This window comes from Microtus oregoni, unplaced genomic scaffold (assembly GCF_018167655.1).
Source record: "Microtus oregoni isolate MIOR12 unplaced genomic scaffold, Mior012 000005F_ref0000423, whole genome shotgun sequence".
In the NCBI taxonomy this organism is placed as follows: domain Eukaryota; kingdom Metazoa; phylum Chordata; class Mammalia; order Rodentia; family Cricetidae; genus Microtus; species Microtus oregoni.
The window spans coordinates 31381797-31396801 of NW_024543064.1; the positions used below are offsets into that span (position 1 = coordinate 31381797).

The 15005-nt window shown below is 44.4% G+C and overlaps 1 protein-coding gene across 3 annotated transcripts in view; it reads right to left on the reverse strand.

The window, feature by feature from the left end:
* Hivep3 (HIVEP zinc finger 3) overlaps window positions 1-15005 on the reverse strand; it is a 420584-nt gene that overhangs the window by 317247 nt on the left and 88332 nt on the right. For 2 of the 3 annotated variants that reach the window (XM_041651429.1, XM_041651423.1), the window contains exon 2: window positions 5646-5762. The gene's annotated coding sequence lies outside the window, so the exon portion shown is untranslated. Of the gene's footprint in view, window positions 1-5645; window positions 6066-15005 lie in introns of those variants that run through there. The other variant, XM_041651424.1, reaches the window with a different exon arrangement.

A 15005-nucleotide genomic window follows, 5' to 3' on the forward strand; every position in this document is an offset into this window, starting at 1 on the left:
GTGTTGGCAGTACTGAGCATTGGCAGTACTATTTTTCTTTAGATAGGATTTATAAATGTATCACTTAAATACTTCATGGCTTGTCTTGGTTTTTACAACTGATTTTAGAGAATGCTATAAAGAAAAAAATGAATAAAAGACTGCTGGGAAAGATGATTCCCACACGTGGAAAGTGGTCGGTCAGTGACTCTTCCCCATCATTCCAGAGACATTCTTGCAAGGATGCCCACTGAGCTGAAAGTGGAGTCCAGAGCGTATCAGGCTCTAGCTCCCCCATTTGCTGCAATCAGAGCTATGCTTTCTTCAGAAGTCCCTGGAATCTTTTCTACTTCTAAAGATTCTTTAGCATGTGCTTCAATCATGAGAGGTCCGGCACCCTCATCAAGATGTGCTGAGTCAGGGAAGTTTCTAATACTGTTTTATATCTATGCTGAGGGCCAAGGAGTTGGAGACGTTTTGGAGGAGGCACACATGCTCACCCTGGCAGACTGCAGAAAACATTCACTCTTTAAGTTCTTCACAATCAACTCTGAATAGCTGTGTCCATGGCAATTGTCTTCTTTCTGAAGTCAAAATGTTAAGTGTGTGTAAGAAAGCCACAGCTAAGAGGGATCACTTGACTGGGCCTTCTCCAGGGTTCAGTGTCCCCATCCCAAGATGATGAAAGAGACACAGAAACCCTGACATGAAAACCGCAAATAGCACAGGCAAACAGCTGGTGGCTCCTGCATCATCTCTGGCCTCTGAGCTGAAGTCACATCCAGAAGGAAGTGAAGAGATTATGCAATCCTTTATGCATTTCCAAATGTGGGGCTTGGCCGGAGTCTTGAGATGTAGCTATCCAAGGATCTGCTACATTGGATATTAAGGATATTTTCAAAGTCCTCCTCTGTCAAAAGTCTTTGTTTTCATTAGGATTCATTAGCTTCACCATCTCATGTTGAGCCTGAAAATCCAGTCAATGACTGAAGAGACTGAAATTACTTACTCAACCAGGTATGTCATGCTATTTTAAAATGAGTTCATGTTCATATATATGTATGTGTGTGTGTGTGCATGCATGCCATGTGTATGTGTGCAGAATGCATGTGGAGGCCAGAGGACAACTTCAGATGTCATTCCTTAAATACCCAGCCTGGAACTCACCATGTAGCCTAGGCTGGCTGGCCAGCAAGCACAAGGGATCCCCCTGTCTCTGCCTCCTCAGCACTGAGATTATAAGTCTCTTACCACCATGCCTGGCTGGCTTTGTTTTTTAACCACATCTGGGGGTTGAACTCAGATCCTCATGCTTGCAAGGCAAACACTTTACCAAATGAGCCATCTCCAGAGCCCCTCATTCATGCATTTATATTATATACTGCTTTCATTTATTGTTTCCACTATTCTTTCATTGGCTTTTCTTTGGATCCAGTTATGCAACCATGGCTCTTTTTTTTCCAACTTCACTCTGAACTCCCATTACAAGGGCCATGGATGCTCAGAGAGGTCCCTATACTTCTCCTTGCTTCACTCCTTAAATTTGATGACCTCAACTGTCTAGAAGCAAAGCTCAACATTACTTCTTTGTCCACAAGAGTGTCAACTACACCTTGCTTTCAGCAACACTTAATAATGAGGGGAGGAGCCCCTCACTCATGTATAAGGTCTACAATATTTTGCAGAGCCTATATTGGTCATCTTGCCTCCCAACCAAGTGTTCTCAACAGGGACCCAAAAGGGCAGCCCTCTGGATAGGGGGCTTCAGTCACCTCACATCACCAACCCCTCTCCTCTGCCCTCCCACCCACCTTGGGATTCATGGAATTGCTTCTCTCCAACTCATTACAAGAATTTCCCTTCCCTTAAAGACATGGAAACTTTAAATAACTGAACATTTCTGATTATATTCAACAACCTGAAATGGACATTTTTCTTTCAAATAAGTGATCCAAACAATAAATGTATGCACTCAGACCTCGAGCAATACTGTTCCCTTGCCTTCAGTTATATGTTCACATTTTCCACAGATGAATCGAATTGAAAACAAACACTTTGAAAAAAACATGGGCCTTCTTTTTCTTCTACTTTTCTACTTGTGTTTTTTCTATTGCCTTTTTTTTTTTTTGAGAAGAATTGTAACTGAGCAAATGGGTTGGGCCAAATTCTGTGTTGCTCATGTATATCAGACATTCTTCCAGTTCTGAGCATAATTCTGAACTGATTAATCACCACTCTGGGGTGTGGTCATAACATCTTGAACTCATTTATTCAAGGGATCAGCACACTGGCAGTGATCAACCTGCATCCCCTAAAAAGGCATAAGAAACGATGCCACCAGAGACCACCTCTTCCATACTGATTCTACATCAGTCCTCTTTCAACTGTGGCATACTGTCACTGGGCTAGAAGGCTGGAGTGTGTCTCTGGCCACAAGAAGATGCACAAAAGTTTCAGTATCATTTTCTCAGAATCCTCTGTACTGTCAAATGTTAAAATGAGACTTCTCTAATAATGTGTGGTACAGTGCTGTAAAATGCCAGCCAAAGATCAACAAGTTCCCAGCAGGGCTATACAGCTGGACTATGGTCTGCAAGCCCCAGGCTATCCAGAATCTTTAGGAGGCATTACAAGGCAGGGTAGTTTCTTAAATAGCTGCACTTTTCTCTCTAAACACCATGCTAAACAAACAAAAATCCAACCACAACTCAATAGGTTTGGGCTCCTGATCCATGTGCCTTCTCAAACAGGGCACAAGAACATCCATTAAATGTTTTTTGATATGCACAGGTCAAAAGATGTAACAAAATATATATCATTTCATTGAACCACTTGCATTCTTTCACTAATCTTAGATGTCCTTGTTTTGAATTCGTATGGCCTTTAAACACTATTTTTTAGTTTCTCCTATTTCTACCATTATTATCAGTTCTTACTGTTTGATTAAAAACAACTTTCCTAACCCTTTCACGAAAACTTTATTGATTTCTTCAAATTTGCTAAGTGCATTTAGAAGGCTCTTAGAATTTTAAATAAATGCTCAGTCCTGAAAGAGTCTGAAACTCCCACCAACAATAAAAGACAGGCTGCAATGCACACTGGCAGACTTGTGATGTCTCTCTGCTTTGCCCCTCTTGGCTATACAGTCCAGGTTGTCCAGCACCAGCCTAGTACCCTCCAGCTGCGGGGCACATGTTTCTTTTTTAACCTATCTTGTCTTCTTTTCAAGGTTATGATGTTTCTACCGGCTTTACAGCTGAAGGATAAAACTGCTTGCTCAGGTAGCTAGGTTTCCTGCCCTATCTGCCCTGTACAGTTATGGAGTAGTAAAATGTGCTCTGACTCCTCCTGAGGTAATAGACTGAAAACCAGCCTGTCAGGACCTCCTTGATCTTGATGGTGGGGGCGGGGGGACCTGAAGGACACCAGGGATCTTGCTGAGCAGGAAGAGAGACAAGTTGGAAAGTTATCTAGTAGTTACACAGCTTTCTTGACGTTATCTTCCATCAGGTCGAATCCTGGAATCTGCCAGGACTTCAGACTAAATGTATCTCCTCTTGCCTGCACCTTTCACACACTAAATGCCTCCCTGGCTCACTTGGCAGGGGTCCAAGAGCAGCACACATTTCTCCACAGGAGGGTGGCCACTGCTGCAATGCAATGGGCGGAGACACGCTAACAATGGGACCAGGTGAACACATCTTGATCCACAGAGCAGACACTAGTTAGCACTTAAGGCAACAACTGCCCCCTAACTCTGGTACCAGGGTATTGAGGGCCAGAAAATAACTGTAACCTTAAGAGGCCAGACTTGGCCACTAATTTAAGAAATCGGTCTACCAGCCCCAGGTGGAGTGGATAAGGAGTAGAGCAGAGGGTCTGTGTTAAGAGCACTGTGGCCTGTGGGTATCTTACAGAGTTGGGTGGAAGGGGAGAGCTCAGACAGCACACACTCGCCCCTCCTGCCTACCAAGCTCCCCCAGAGGACAGCTATCCATCTACCTTGCAAAACTCCCAACATTGCAATGCAGCGATAGAAAGGACATCCAGTTCCTGCTGGTCTCCACTTCAAGCAACAGGTACCAAACAGCTGCACCAACATGGATCTCTTTCCACCCCACAGAACAGCCCAGCCCAGAGCAAAACTACATAGGCAACGGGAGACTCCTCTCCAGAGCTGTCTGGAGGCAAGAGGAAACATCGGACACCTGAATGGCCCTAGACCCAGTGCCCCTCCTAATCTTTTTGACTTAGGAATCTGGGGACCCTGCAGAAGTAGCTATATCCTTCTCCAGGGACAGAGAAGGGTGAGATTACAACAAAGTTCAGACAAGAAGCACCTGGGCAGAAACCAGTGGGAAGGCCTCAGATCAACACCACTCCAACACTGAGACCTGCTCTTTGCCTGTGGTCTTTACCCTTGAGTTGTTGAGCTGTACCCCACGTGTTTCCTGTCCTCACCACACACACAATTACATAAAAACATTATAAACAACAGAAACACCCAATTACTTCAGTGCAGGAGAGCTGATACCAGTATTTGGGCACAGATTCTGATCATTAGTTGGGATTACATAACCACAAAAACATGGGTTGAACAATACTTGTGTAGAGGTTAGTTCGACAAATTCCTCTTCTCTGTACCCCCCATCCCTACCTCCACCCCCAGTAACCCTGGATTAAAATATTCAAGCATCCCTGATACCTCAGGGGCACCTGGCCACTGCCTTGCAAAACCAAAGGCCGCCAAAAAGTAAAAAGCAAAGCAAAAAGAGGACCACAGTACCACATACACCCCAAGCCGGCAGGCTCTTGCATAACCATTGTCCCTAAAGTTCAAAGGCAGGCCAAGTCACAGAAATGGTCCTGACCCTGCCAAGCACTGTAAATCAAATCATCCAGCTTCAACATAGGTCTCCAAGTTCCTCTACACCACCACTTCTGTCCCAGCCTCTAGTCCGGGTGCCCATCACCACCCCAGGGGCCAACTGTCACCAGCAGTGTTTCCATTTTAAAATATGCTGAAATGTGGGACACATCTAGGAAGGGACACCTTTATTAGAGACAGGGCAAGACACCTCCTCCCCCACCCCAGCCTCAGCAGGAGTTTGGGTTTGGTGTGGTATGTTGTGCTTTGGGGATAGGACAAGGTATGATCCCCCCACCTCCCTGCCCTGTGGAATATTTTTTCACGGGGTGGTGGGACTGGGAGCAGGGAGGGAAAGCTCTCCCTTGGGTCCTGGGACCCAGCATCAGACCACTATCATCCTTCAACCAAGCACCAACAAACACCTCTCTGGGGTCTGACCCATCCTGGAGCGGTTGCCTGGCCCAGGAACCAGGTCTGCAGCGCAGTGCTGCCGAGAGAGAGCGAGCGATCGCGGGGGCGCGCAGCGCGCACAGGGTTACAGCCCAGCCGCGGTCGCTAGTGATTGACGCGCGGGGGTCACTTGAGGTTCGTGCTCCCCCAGCCAGGCCCAGCGCGCAGCCCACCGCGCACCTCGGCCACCGCAGCCCGCCCAACACCTGGCGTGAGAAAGGCAGCAACAAAATGGAATCGCAGCGCGAGGTGGCACTTCCCGGTGGCAGCCACGGGCGAAAATACAATCAAGAAAAAATAAGGCACAAGGAATCCATCCGCGGAATAAAAACCCAGAGTCCCCTACCTTCTGCCTTGGGGTGGCAAGCTGGTCCTGTGTGTTCTCTGACCCACGGATCCAGCACCCTTCTTCATCAATTTTTCCGGTCAGTCGGGATATTGTGCATTTTTTTTTCATAAACACCTGTTTCAAGTAAGGGGTAGAGACCTTATTGAAGGAATTGTCCTTAAGAAATAAACTGTGCATACGTCTGTCCGTCCAGGCGTGCATGCGTGTTTGTATACACACATATGCACACGAAATACTCGTGTACACTGGAGCACCAAACTAAGCAGGGGGATAATGGGAGAGTCGGCTGGTGGTGAGCATGCTCGCACCGGGAACAGATCCACCCTCTGTTATTCCTCTGAATAAATATAAATCACGATCAGAAACCCAAACAGAAGCATCCCTCTTGAAATTCCTGCTGGAAACACAGAATAAATTCAGCCCGCAGACACAGAATCTAATCAGCAGCTGCTTTCTGAATCCAGAGCCAACCCATGCCCTGCTTGTCTTTTCCACTAGGAGTCCAGACCTTTTTTTTTTTTTAAAGGGGTTTTAACCTTTTAAAGATACAGTACACCAATTATCACTTGAATAGCAAGACTGGGAGTACTGGAAGGAGCCAGTGCTGGGCCTACAGCCACTTAGGGCAGAATTATAGGCAGTGATAATATTCGTTGACTTTCATCTATCTGCTCACGTGGATAATACATTACATGGTGGGACAAACATGCAAATACTGACGATGGGCTTCCCAATTATGATTAGCATTGCATGTGAACATTTCTAAATATTTGTTTCAAGGGGTCAGCAGACTTGTCAACCCAGGGGTGGCCCTCTGGGTCCCTTATTATTTAGTAAGGGCCAGAAATCCTACCATGTTGCTAAAGGCAGTGGTATATACCTGTGCTGCCCCCAGGGCTTAACCACAGAGCATGCTGCCCTGCCTTGCCCTGTGGTCTCAGGGATGGTTCTGGCCCCGTTTCTGGTCCACCTTGAGACTCCCACATAGATCCTGTTCTGGTTTCCTTAGGCCAGAAATCGAAACTACTGCCTAACCTTTAGTGTCTAGTGATTCAGATTTGGTCTTCAAAAAAGTTTAGTGAGGCTTCACTGCTGTTCTGTTCTTAAATTCTTGGGGGATCTTGGAACAAAATTGATTGTGAAGGTTGAACAACAGGGTAGAGGGATAAACCACCTCCAGCCTAAAGCACCCTTGCCAACTACTTCAGCCATGCTTCTATCCTAGATTTGTTCTAGCTTTTAAGGAGGTACCACTGAGAAAATACAAAGAGGAACTTTAATCCTGTTAGCAAAAAAGACAAATGTCTTCCACCCAAGAGCCCCAGAGCTTCATCCTGGCATTGCTGGTTCTCTCCTTGTTCCTTGCCATCAGCAGGCTCTCCTCCATCACAGTGTTCCTAGGGCCACTTCCCTCAAGCTCTCGCCTCAGCTCTCAATTCCTCTCCTGGTCCTGCCAGACAGACCTCTGAAACCAGTGCCTGGCTCTCTTCTCTTACCTGGCCCTGTCTTCCTCACCCTCCCAGTCCAAACCACTCCCCCCACCTCTCTCCTCCCAGAGCTCTTTAGAGAAAATTATCATATTTCATGTGTCATCGCCCTAGCTAGCTGAGTCTGTCACTGATTGGTTGGGCACTGGCAGCAGGAAATGTCACCAGCCACACAGCATGGAGCTGGCTCTCCCGTGGCCACCACAGACCTGTGCTTGGGAGGCTTGGTGACAAGGAACAGACCTACCACAGGGAGCCTGTCACTCTTCTACCCAGGCCTGGGGGAAGGGACTTCTGAGAGGGAGCAGGAGTGTCTGCCACCGTGGTATTGCAGGAAGAGGAGACACATGTTGAGAAGAAAGATGTCTCTGTCCTTGTTGAAAGATCTAGAGAAGTGTTTCTGACAAAAGCATTCTTTATTCACATTTAAAAAAAATCAGGAAGGCTTGAGAAAACAAGATTTTTATTTTCTGCCTCCCATCTCCTTCTAACACCACAGCACCAAGGAAAAATCATAATATGTTTAAGATGTCAGGAATCCAGAAGGTCTGGGTCCTCTCCCTCTCTCTTTTAAGGGCACAGCTCTCAACTGTCACACACTCACCCCCGAGGGGGAGGGGATATTAATTTAGCCTTAATACACTCTGAAGCCTACAACCTGTCTTTGTAGTGACATAGAGCCTTGCCTCCAACAGATTTACCGCAACTCATCACTTAAGTGACTTCATTCTGATCTCTGGTCTTTGGTATGGAAATTGTTTCTCAAACCCTTGCTGTGATTATACTGAAAAAGGGATCCTTGCGGACAGAAAGTGAATAGGTCATACGGTCCAGCCTCTCTCAGGGCAGAAGCTCCAGACTTCTCTAATTCCACACCTAGGCCGTTGGTTTGGTGAATGATAAAGGGGACTCCTACATGTTCTCCTGTTCATTCATCCCCCAAAGAGCCACCCAAACGTTGGTGGTCCTACTGGAAACTGAAGGATCGTGTTATCATGGGGTAAGTATTGTGAACAGTAAAAGGAAAATTCAGTGTCCTGAGGCAAGGGGCAGGAAAGTTGATGCAGATCCTGCACAGACCTTGAAGAAGTCATCACACAGGGTCCCAGAAAAGGGTCCTAGAAAGCTCAGGCTCAGAAGATGGAGACTGGAGGAGGGAAATCCAGGTCATGGGGATCAAGGCCAATTCACTAAAGAGAGAATGGCTGGACTCAGAAACTTTCTCACAGCTTCTTTGGAAAGTGGGAGGCTTGTTTCTAATATAAGTAAAAACTAGAGGTGTGGAGGAGCAGGGCAGCAGCTCCCTAGGGAGTGCCAATAAAAGCAGTCCACAGACACACACACACACACACACACACACACACATACACACACACACACACACACACAAACACACACAGAGAAAGAGACTTCAATAACCAGGTAAAGGGTACAGGACAAAGGGTTGAGAGTATCCGACAGGATTTCTGAAGGAACAGCAGCACCAAGGAGGGGAAGCAGAAACACAGAAGCAAAGGGTTATTCCCTAGAGCCGGAAGCAGGGTCATTGAACAAGCACATATGTTCATAGATGCAGAACCCCAAGAACCAAGAGACATAACCCAAGCATACTCAGGGAAGGAGGACCTGCTGCTTAAAAGGAATTAAAATCAGAATGGTTTCCAATTCCCTGTCTAAAACGAGCTCAGAGACACACCTGTGCTTAGAGGCCACTCCAAGGGCATGTGGTGAAACCTCATTAGCTCTCAGACTAGCGGCTCCCTCTATGTGATAACAAAATAGAGACACAACATCACTGGCACACCCTTTATGAAGAAAAGTTTCTGGATGTAACTTAAGATTCTCTGCTAAGCAAGGGGAAAATAGGCCAGGAAAATGAACTCACACAAGAAGAGGGTGTTATGTAAGAAAAAGTGATGTGAAGTGAAGCCAGGGAAAATATGATTGAGTACAGAATTGATAGCATGGTTATAACATTTAATGGTTATAACATTTAATTATTAAACATTTTGAAAGATGAGAGTCAAATGATTAAATATGCAGTGTTCCCTAATCTGCAGCATCACCTGCTACCAATTGTATTTACCTGTAAAATGAGAGAAAGAGAGAAAGAAAGAAAGAGAGAGAAGACAGTTTCCAATTCACATAGTTAGATTATTTGATTGTAAGTTGTTCTGTTTTCTTATTGGTTATTTTCACTAATCTCTTACTGTGTCTATTCTACATTCCCACCTAATAACCAATGCCATAAAGTTATTTTCTAATAGTGTAAAGAAAAAGATGAAGTCATCCAGTCTATGCAACACCATCAGGACAGCTAAACAATGCCCCCCAGATACGTACTACCTGATGCCTGGGAAATGAATACTACCTTACATGCAAACGATGTGGATAAATTAATTACATCTTTTTGTTTTTAAAATAAAGGTGTCTGGAATTAAATTTCTATATTAAAAAAGTGTGAAAGGTTCAATGGAAATGCATTAACAAAATAATAATAATAGTGGTAGTAGTAGCAGTAATAAAGAAGACTGAGAGAACCATCTTGTCAGGCAGACAATCCCAGAATGCCTCTTCTTTCAAACACCATTTTAAAGTGATAATAAAGATGGGGATTGTTGGTGTTGTTGATGGATGGATGCTTGTATAGAAATGGTATCTTGCTCTGCAGTGCAGGCTAGCCTTGATCTTCAGTTCCTCCCTCCTGGACATCCTGAGTGCTTACTACAGTGTGCATAACTGCACCCCACACAATTGAAATACCCAATGAGAAAGGAAACCATAGAAGGGCCATTGGCCAGAAAAACAGAGAAGGCATAGGAAGAAACTTGTTTGCCAGTTTAAAATACATAACACTTAAATGTTACAGTAACCAATAGGGCCTCACACTGCAGAATCTGCACAGCAGGCTGGTGGAATTGACCATAGTTGAGAAACAGTCTGACTATAGTTTGTCGTATGAAGGTTAAGAAATGAAGCCTGAATTTTAAATTCATGAACAAAGAAATCATTATTCAGTAACATAATAATAGTATTTGACTACGGCTAGTTGACAATAATTACTTCCTCCAGCCCATGCCTTATTTAAAATCTGTTGTTTTCAGAAAAAGAGACCCTAAAGAATAGATAGATATTATAGTTTATCATTAAGCCATTCAATGCCATAAAGTTATTTTCTAATAGTGTAAAGAAAAAGATGAGGTCATCCAGTCTATGCAACACCATCAGGACAGCTAAACAATGCCCCCACAGATACGTACTACCTGATGCCTGGGAAATGAATACTACCTTACATGCAAACGATGTGAATAAATTAATGACCTGGATGTGAGGAGGCTTTTCTAAACAAACTAGAGGGAGGGGGCAAGCTCTGCGTGGAATCACAGGATCTTTTGTAAGAGACAGGAAGAGGACTAAAGAGAGTCACGGGATTAAGGAGGTCAAGAACAGAGAGAGGAATGCAGCCAGAAGCCAGAACAAGTCAGAGCCATCAGAAGTAGGAAGAAACAAGGAATGGATTTTCCCCTGAAGCCTCTGGAGGGAGTTTGTTCCTGCCCATGACACCTTGATTACCACCCAGTGAAATGGACTGAAAACTTCGGACCTCCAAACTATGAGCAGATGAATGTGTCATTCGAGGCATCAAGTTGATGACGCTTCTTTTTCAGCCACAGAAGACTAAAAAAACTACCGCGGTGAGAAATGCTGGGATTCCCAGCGATTCTAATAAGTGCTCCCACAGGCAGCAAGGCTTACTCTGTGCCTGGCGCTACTCCAGGATTTACATATCCTAGTCATTTAACTTGTGCACAAGGGGGCAGTGGGGAGTAGCTGTTGCTAAGGCTTGTAACAGCATTCTGGGGTGAGCTCTGTGGCCACAAGCTATGACTTTCTTATCTGTCAAGTAGAGTTGCTGTGGCTTGAATGGGAAATGTGCCCTTCAGACTCATGCTTTGGACACTCACCCCCAGTTTGAGGTGCCACTGAGGAAAGGGAGGGGGTGGTGCTGAGAGCCTTTAGGAGGTGGAGCCTAGCTGGCTGAAGTAGGTCACTGGAGTGGAACCTCTCAAGGCCTGATCCCTAGTTTTGACCACACTCTGCTTGCTGATCTGTCATGATGGGAGTGGTCTCTGCCACATAACCCACTGCTATGAATCCCCACCATGCTCCTCTGCTATGGTAAACTGCACCCCTCCAAACCATGAGCAAAAAGAAATATTTCTTCTATTATGTTGTGTCTGTCAGGAATTTTTGGTCATAAATATAAATATAAAACTAACTAATATGAGATATAATGGTTATACCTACCTATTGAGGCTGTGGAGAATAAAGTGAAGCCAGCTATATAACATGCCTGATTATTGGTTTTCACGAGTAATAAAGTAACAACTAGAAAGCCCATGCATATACTACACTGTGGTCTGCCTTCTAGAACTTTCTATTACCAATTCTCCTTCTTTTGATATGAACAAAATGTGAATCACTCTTAATACCCCAAATATCCTTCAACTATTTGAGAAGGTTGATCCAGTTCTCAGGAATTCTGGCTGCTACAGCTTAGAACGCCTCTTTGGAACGCATCTGAAATTCTTCCTAACTCATCAGCTCCCTGGAACACAGTCTCCTATGTTTTAGATGTGACCACAGATGACCGTCATGCTTATATTAAACAGAGATACACAAACTACAGCCCTTGGAACAATCTAATTTTTACAGGCCACATGCTACAAATGGATTTGACATTCTTGAAGGGTTATAAAAACGCAAACACTGGAAAGAATTTATAACAAATACTCTGTGTGACTTGTAAAATCTGAGATGTTTGCTATTTTTTCCTTTTCTGGAAAAAAAATGCTATCTCCTGTTCTAGAGGATTCTATACTTCTCTCAGTACAATATACTGTTATTTAAGTCTTTCTGGAAGTAAGATTACACTGGCGTGAATGCTGACTTTATTTCAAACCTGCTAAAGTGACATCAGTAGTCATTCTCCACTTCCTGTCTTATTTAGTAGTAAGATGACTACTCAACTAAAACTACATTTCCCAACATTCCTTGTAAGTGAGGCCTGAAGACAAGCTTTAGCTTTGAGTTGCAAGCTTGTATAAACAGTGTGATGGCCTGGTATGCTCTTGAAGGAAAGGAGCCCCTTTTCCCTCCTATTCTCTTTCCCACTAGCTGGAGTGTGGGTCTGGAAGCCATGTGGATCAGGCTGACCGAACAACAAGATGGAGGATACTGGGTCTGTGGTGCTGGCATTTTACCCTGTCCTGGTTACTCTCAATCTTCAAGAAGGAAAGTAATTTTTTATTAAAAGTTCTTAGTAATGTTCTTTAATAAGGTTTTTGAGTTAGCAACTGAATCTGGAGACACTGCGATACAATTCTATCAGTCTTTATTTCTACCTATTTACTGATCAACAGATGTGGTTATTTATTTGTAATTGCTGCTACTGCCACACACTTTTCTGGTCTACACTCATATATTTGCAGGTCCCCACAACATGACCTTACATCATTTAGCCTTCTTACACTTTATACTATAACAATCAGCCCATCATTTTGCCCTGACATCTGGGACCTAATTCTATTGCCCAGAGTGGCTTCTATTATTTCTGATTTCATAGCATTCTTCAAAGGGCAGTTCAGCTGCAGAACTCAAGCTGGACACAGAGCTCAGCAGAAGAGTTGATCAATATTAAGTATGATGCAGTGGAGAGGACTGCTGTGCCAGTAGGTGGAAGAGGAAGATCAAACCCAGAGCCAAACGGAGGAGGAGCAGGAAGGGAGAACTTGCTATAACCCAGTCTCCACACTGGGAGACACCCCATTGCTAGCTCATTAAATATTTTGTTCATTCAATTGCTTTAGGTTGCATATTTTAGGGCGATTTTTTTGGGGAGGGGACATGTATATATGAATGTGTGCATGTGAGCATTTGTGCAAGTGTGTGTGTGTAAGTGTGTGAAGGCCAAAGGACAACCTTAGGTGTCATTCACCAGGCACTGTCCACCTGTTTCATGATCTAGAATTCACTGAGTAGGTTAAGCCTGCTGCCCAGCAAGCCCAAGGAATCCACCTGTCGCCTTCCCTCCAGTTTGCTGCAATTAAAAAGTTCAGCCAAACCCAACTTCCAGTGTGATCTGAAAACCAGAAGCTCTCCAGGAATCATCCATGCCCTCAGTGCCAAATTAGGACCACTGAGGCATCCAGCCTTATGGTCTGAGCCTCCCACCATTCTCAGTCCCACCAGCAGGGAGGTTGACATTGTTGGTTTCTCCAGCCCTTAGCATGTACTGGTGTAGGGCATCTTCTTTTGTACCGCATATACACACATAGGTTCTGTTCCTCTAGAGAACCCTGACTAATGCAGATCGCACATTGAAAATCCTGTGGAGCATTAGGAAGAAACAGATACTTTCAATTTTCTATGGGAGGATCCTGACATCTCATTCAAGTCCCGTGAATAATTCTGACGATTCCAGTTGAAGAACCAGTGAAGACTCCAGCTTTAGAAAGCCACAGCCCCTTATAAAACACCACTAAGTCCAATATCAACCAGACAGATGTGACATCATGATCTCACACAATGGAATCACCATACCACAGGCCTAAGTGTCATAAGTACCATAAGCATTAATAAGCTCAGCTGGGCGCAGAGCAAGGAAGGAAGTTAAAGGCACAAGGCCTGGGTCTTTCTTAGTCCACCAAATCAGAGGTAGAAATTTTGCTCAGCAACTGACTCAGAGGGTCTAACCTTGCTTTTTCTTTCAAATAAGGCTATCCTTTGGCATACTAAGCCTAAGATGAGGAAACTTCTCCCATCTAGTAGCCCCACTTTGGGCATCCCATACACAGCAGTCATGCTCCCCAGCCACCCTCTGGGACAGGTGTAAAGGCAAATGCTAAGTCATGGCTACAGAGGACTCTACAGCATAACAGGAGCAAGCTGTGAAATTTCAGTCATACTGAAATAACAACATCAACAAAGCTGTAACAAGAAAAGGTCATGAATAAACACTGCAAATTTCATGTAACTTATCATGGGGGATCAAAACCTAGCATGCCTTTAGGGGCCAAGGAATGCACAAAGCACCTCCATATAAGCAAACCCTGTAAATAAAGTTCTGTCAGCTAAGAAAGGTGGAACAGGATGATGGAAGACTAGCCTGCATAGCTGTCTCCAATGATCAGTCAATAAAATAAAGGGGAGTCATCTCTCAGCTGGGAAGACAAAGAAAGTGCACTTTTAAAAATTTGCTTATATAAATATACATTAATTTGTTTTGTTATTTTTTTTGAGACAGGGTTTCTCTGTGTAATAGCTCTGACTGTCCTGCAACTCACTCTGTAGACCCAGCAGGCCTCTAATTCACAGAGATCCACCTGCCTCTGCCTCCCGAGTGCTGGGATTAAAGGTGTGTATGCCCGGCCCATATGTTGATTTTTAATGCGATTTTTAAGGAAGAAAGAACATGCAGAAATCAGATGTCTCCAAATGAATCAGGGTAGATGACTTGATCGCAGTAATTCTCAAACTGCAGTCCTAAGAGCAAGGAGTCACAGGAGTGCCCCGCAAAGATGTTCCTCAGTAGATCCCATTGACACTTGGAGGCTCTCCCCAGCCTCCCAGAAGAAACGACAGTCTTCGCCTCTTTCATCAGGGTCTGTTTCATCAAAAATTCACCCCTTCTTTCAGCTTTTATATCAAAATCATTTTAAACTCACACAAGATTCATACAGAGAATCCTATATACTCTTTCCCCAGATTTCCTTATTGTTAGCATCTTATGTAACCACGGTAACAATGATCAAAATCAAGAAAATGATGCTGGCACACCACCACTAACTGAATGACAGGTTTTTCTCTA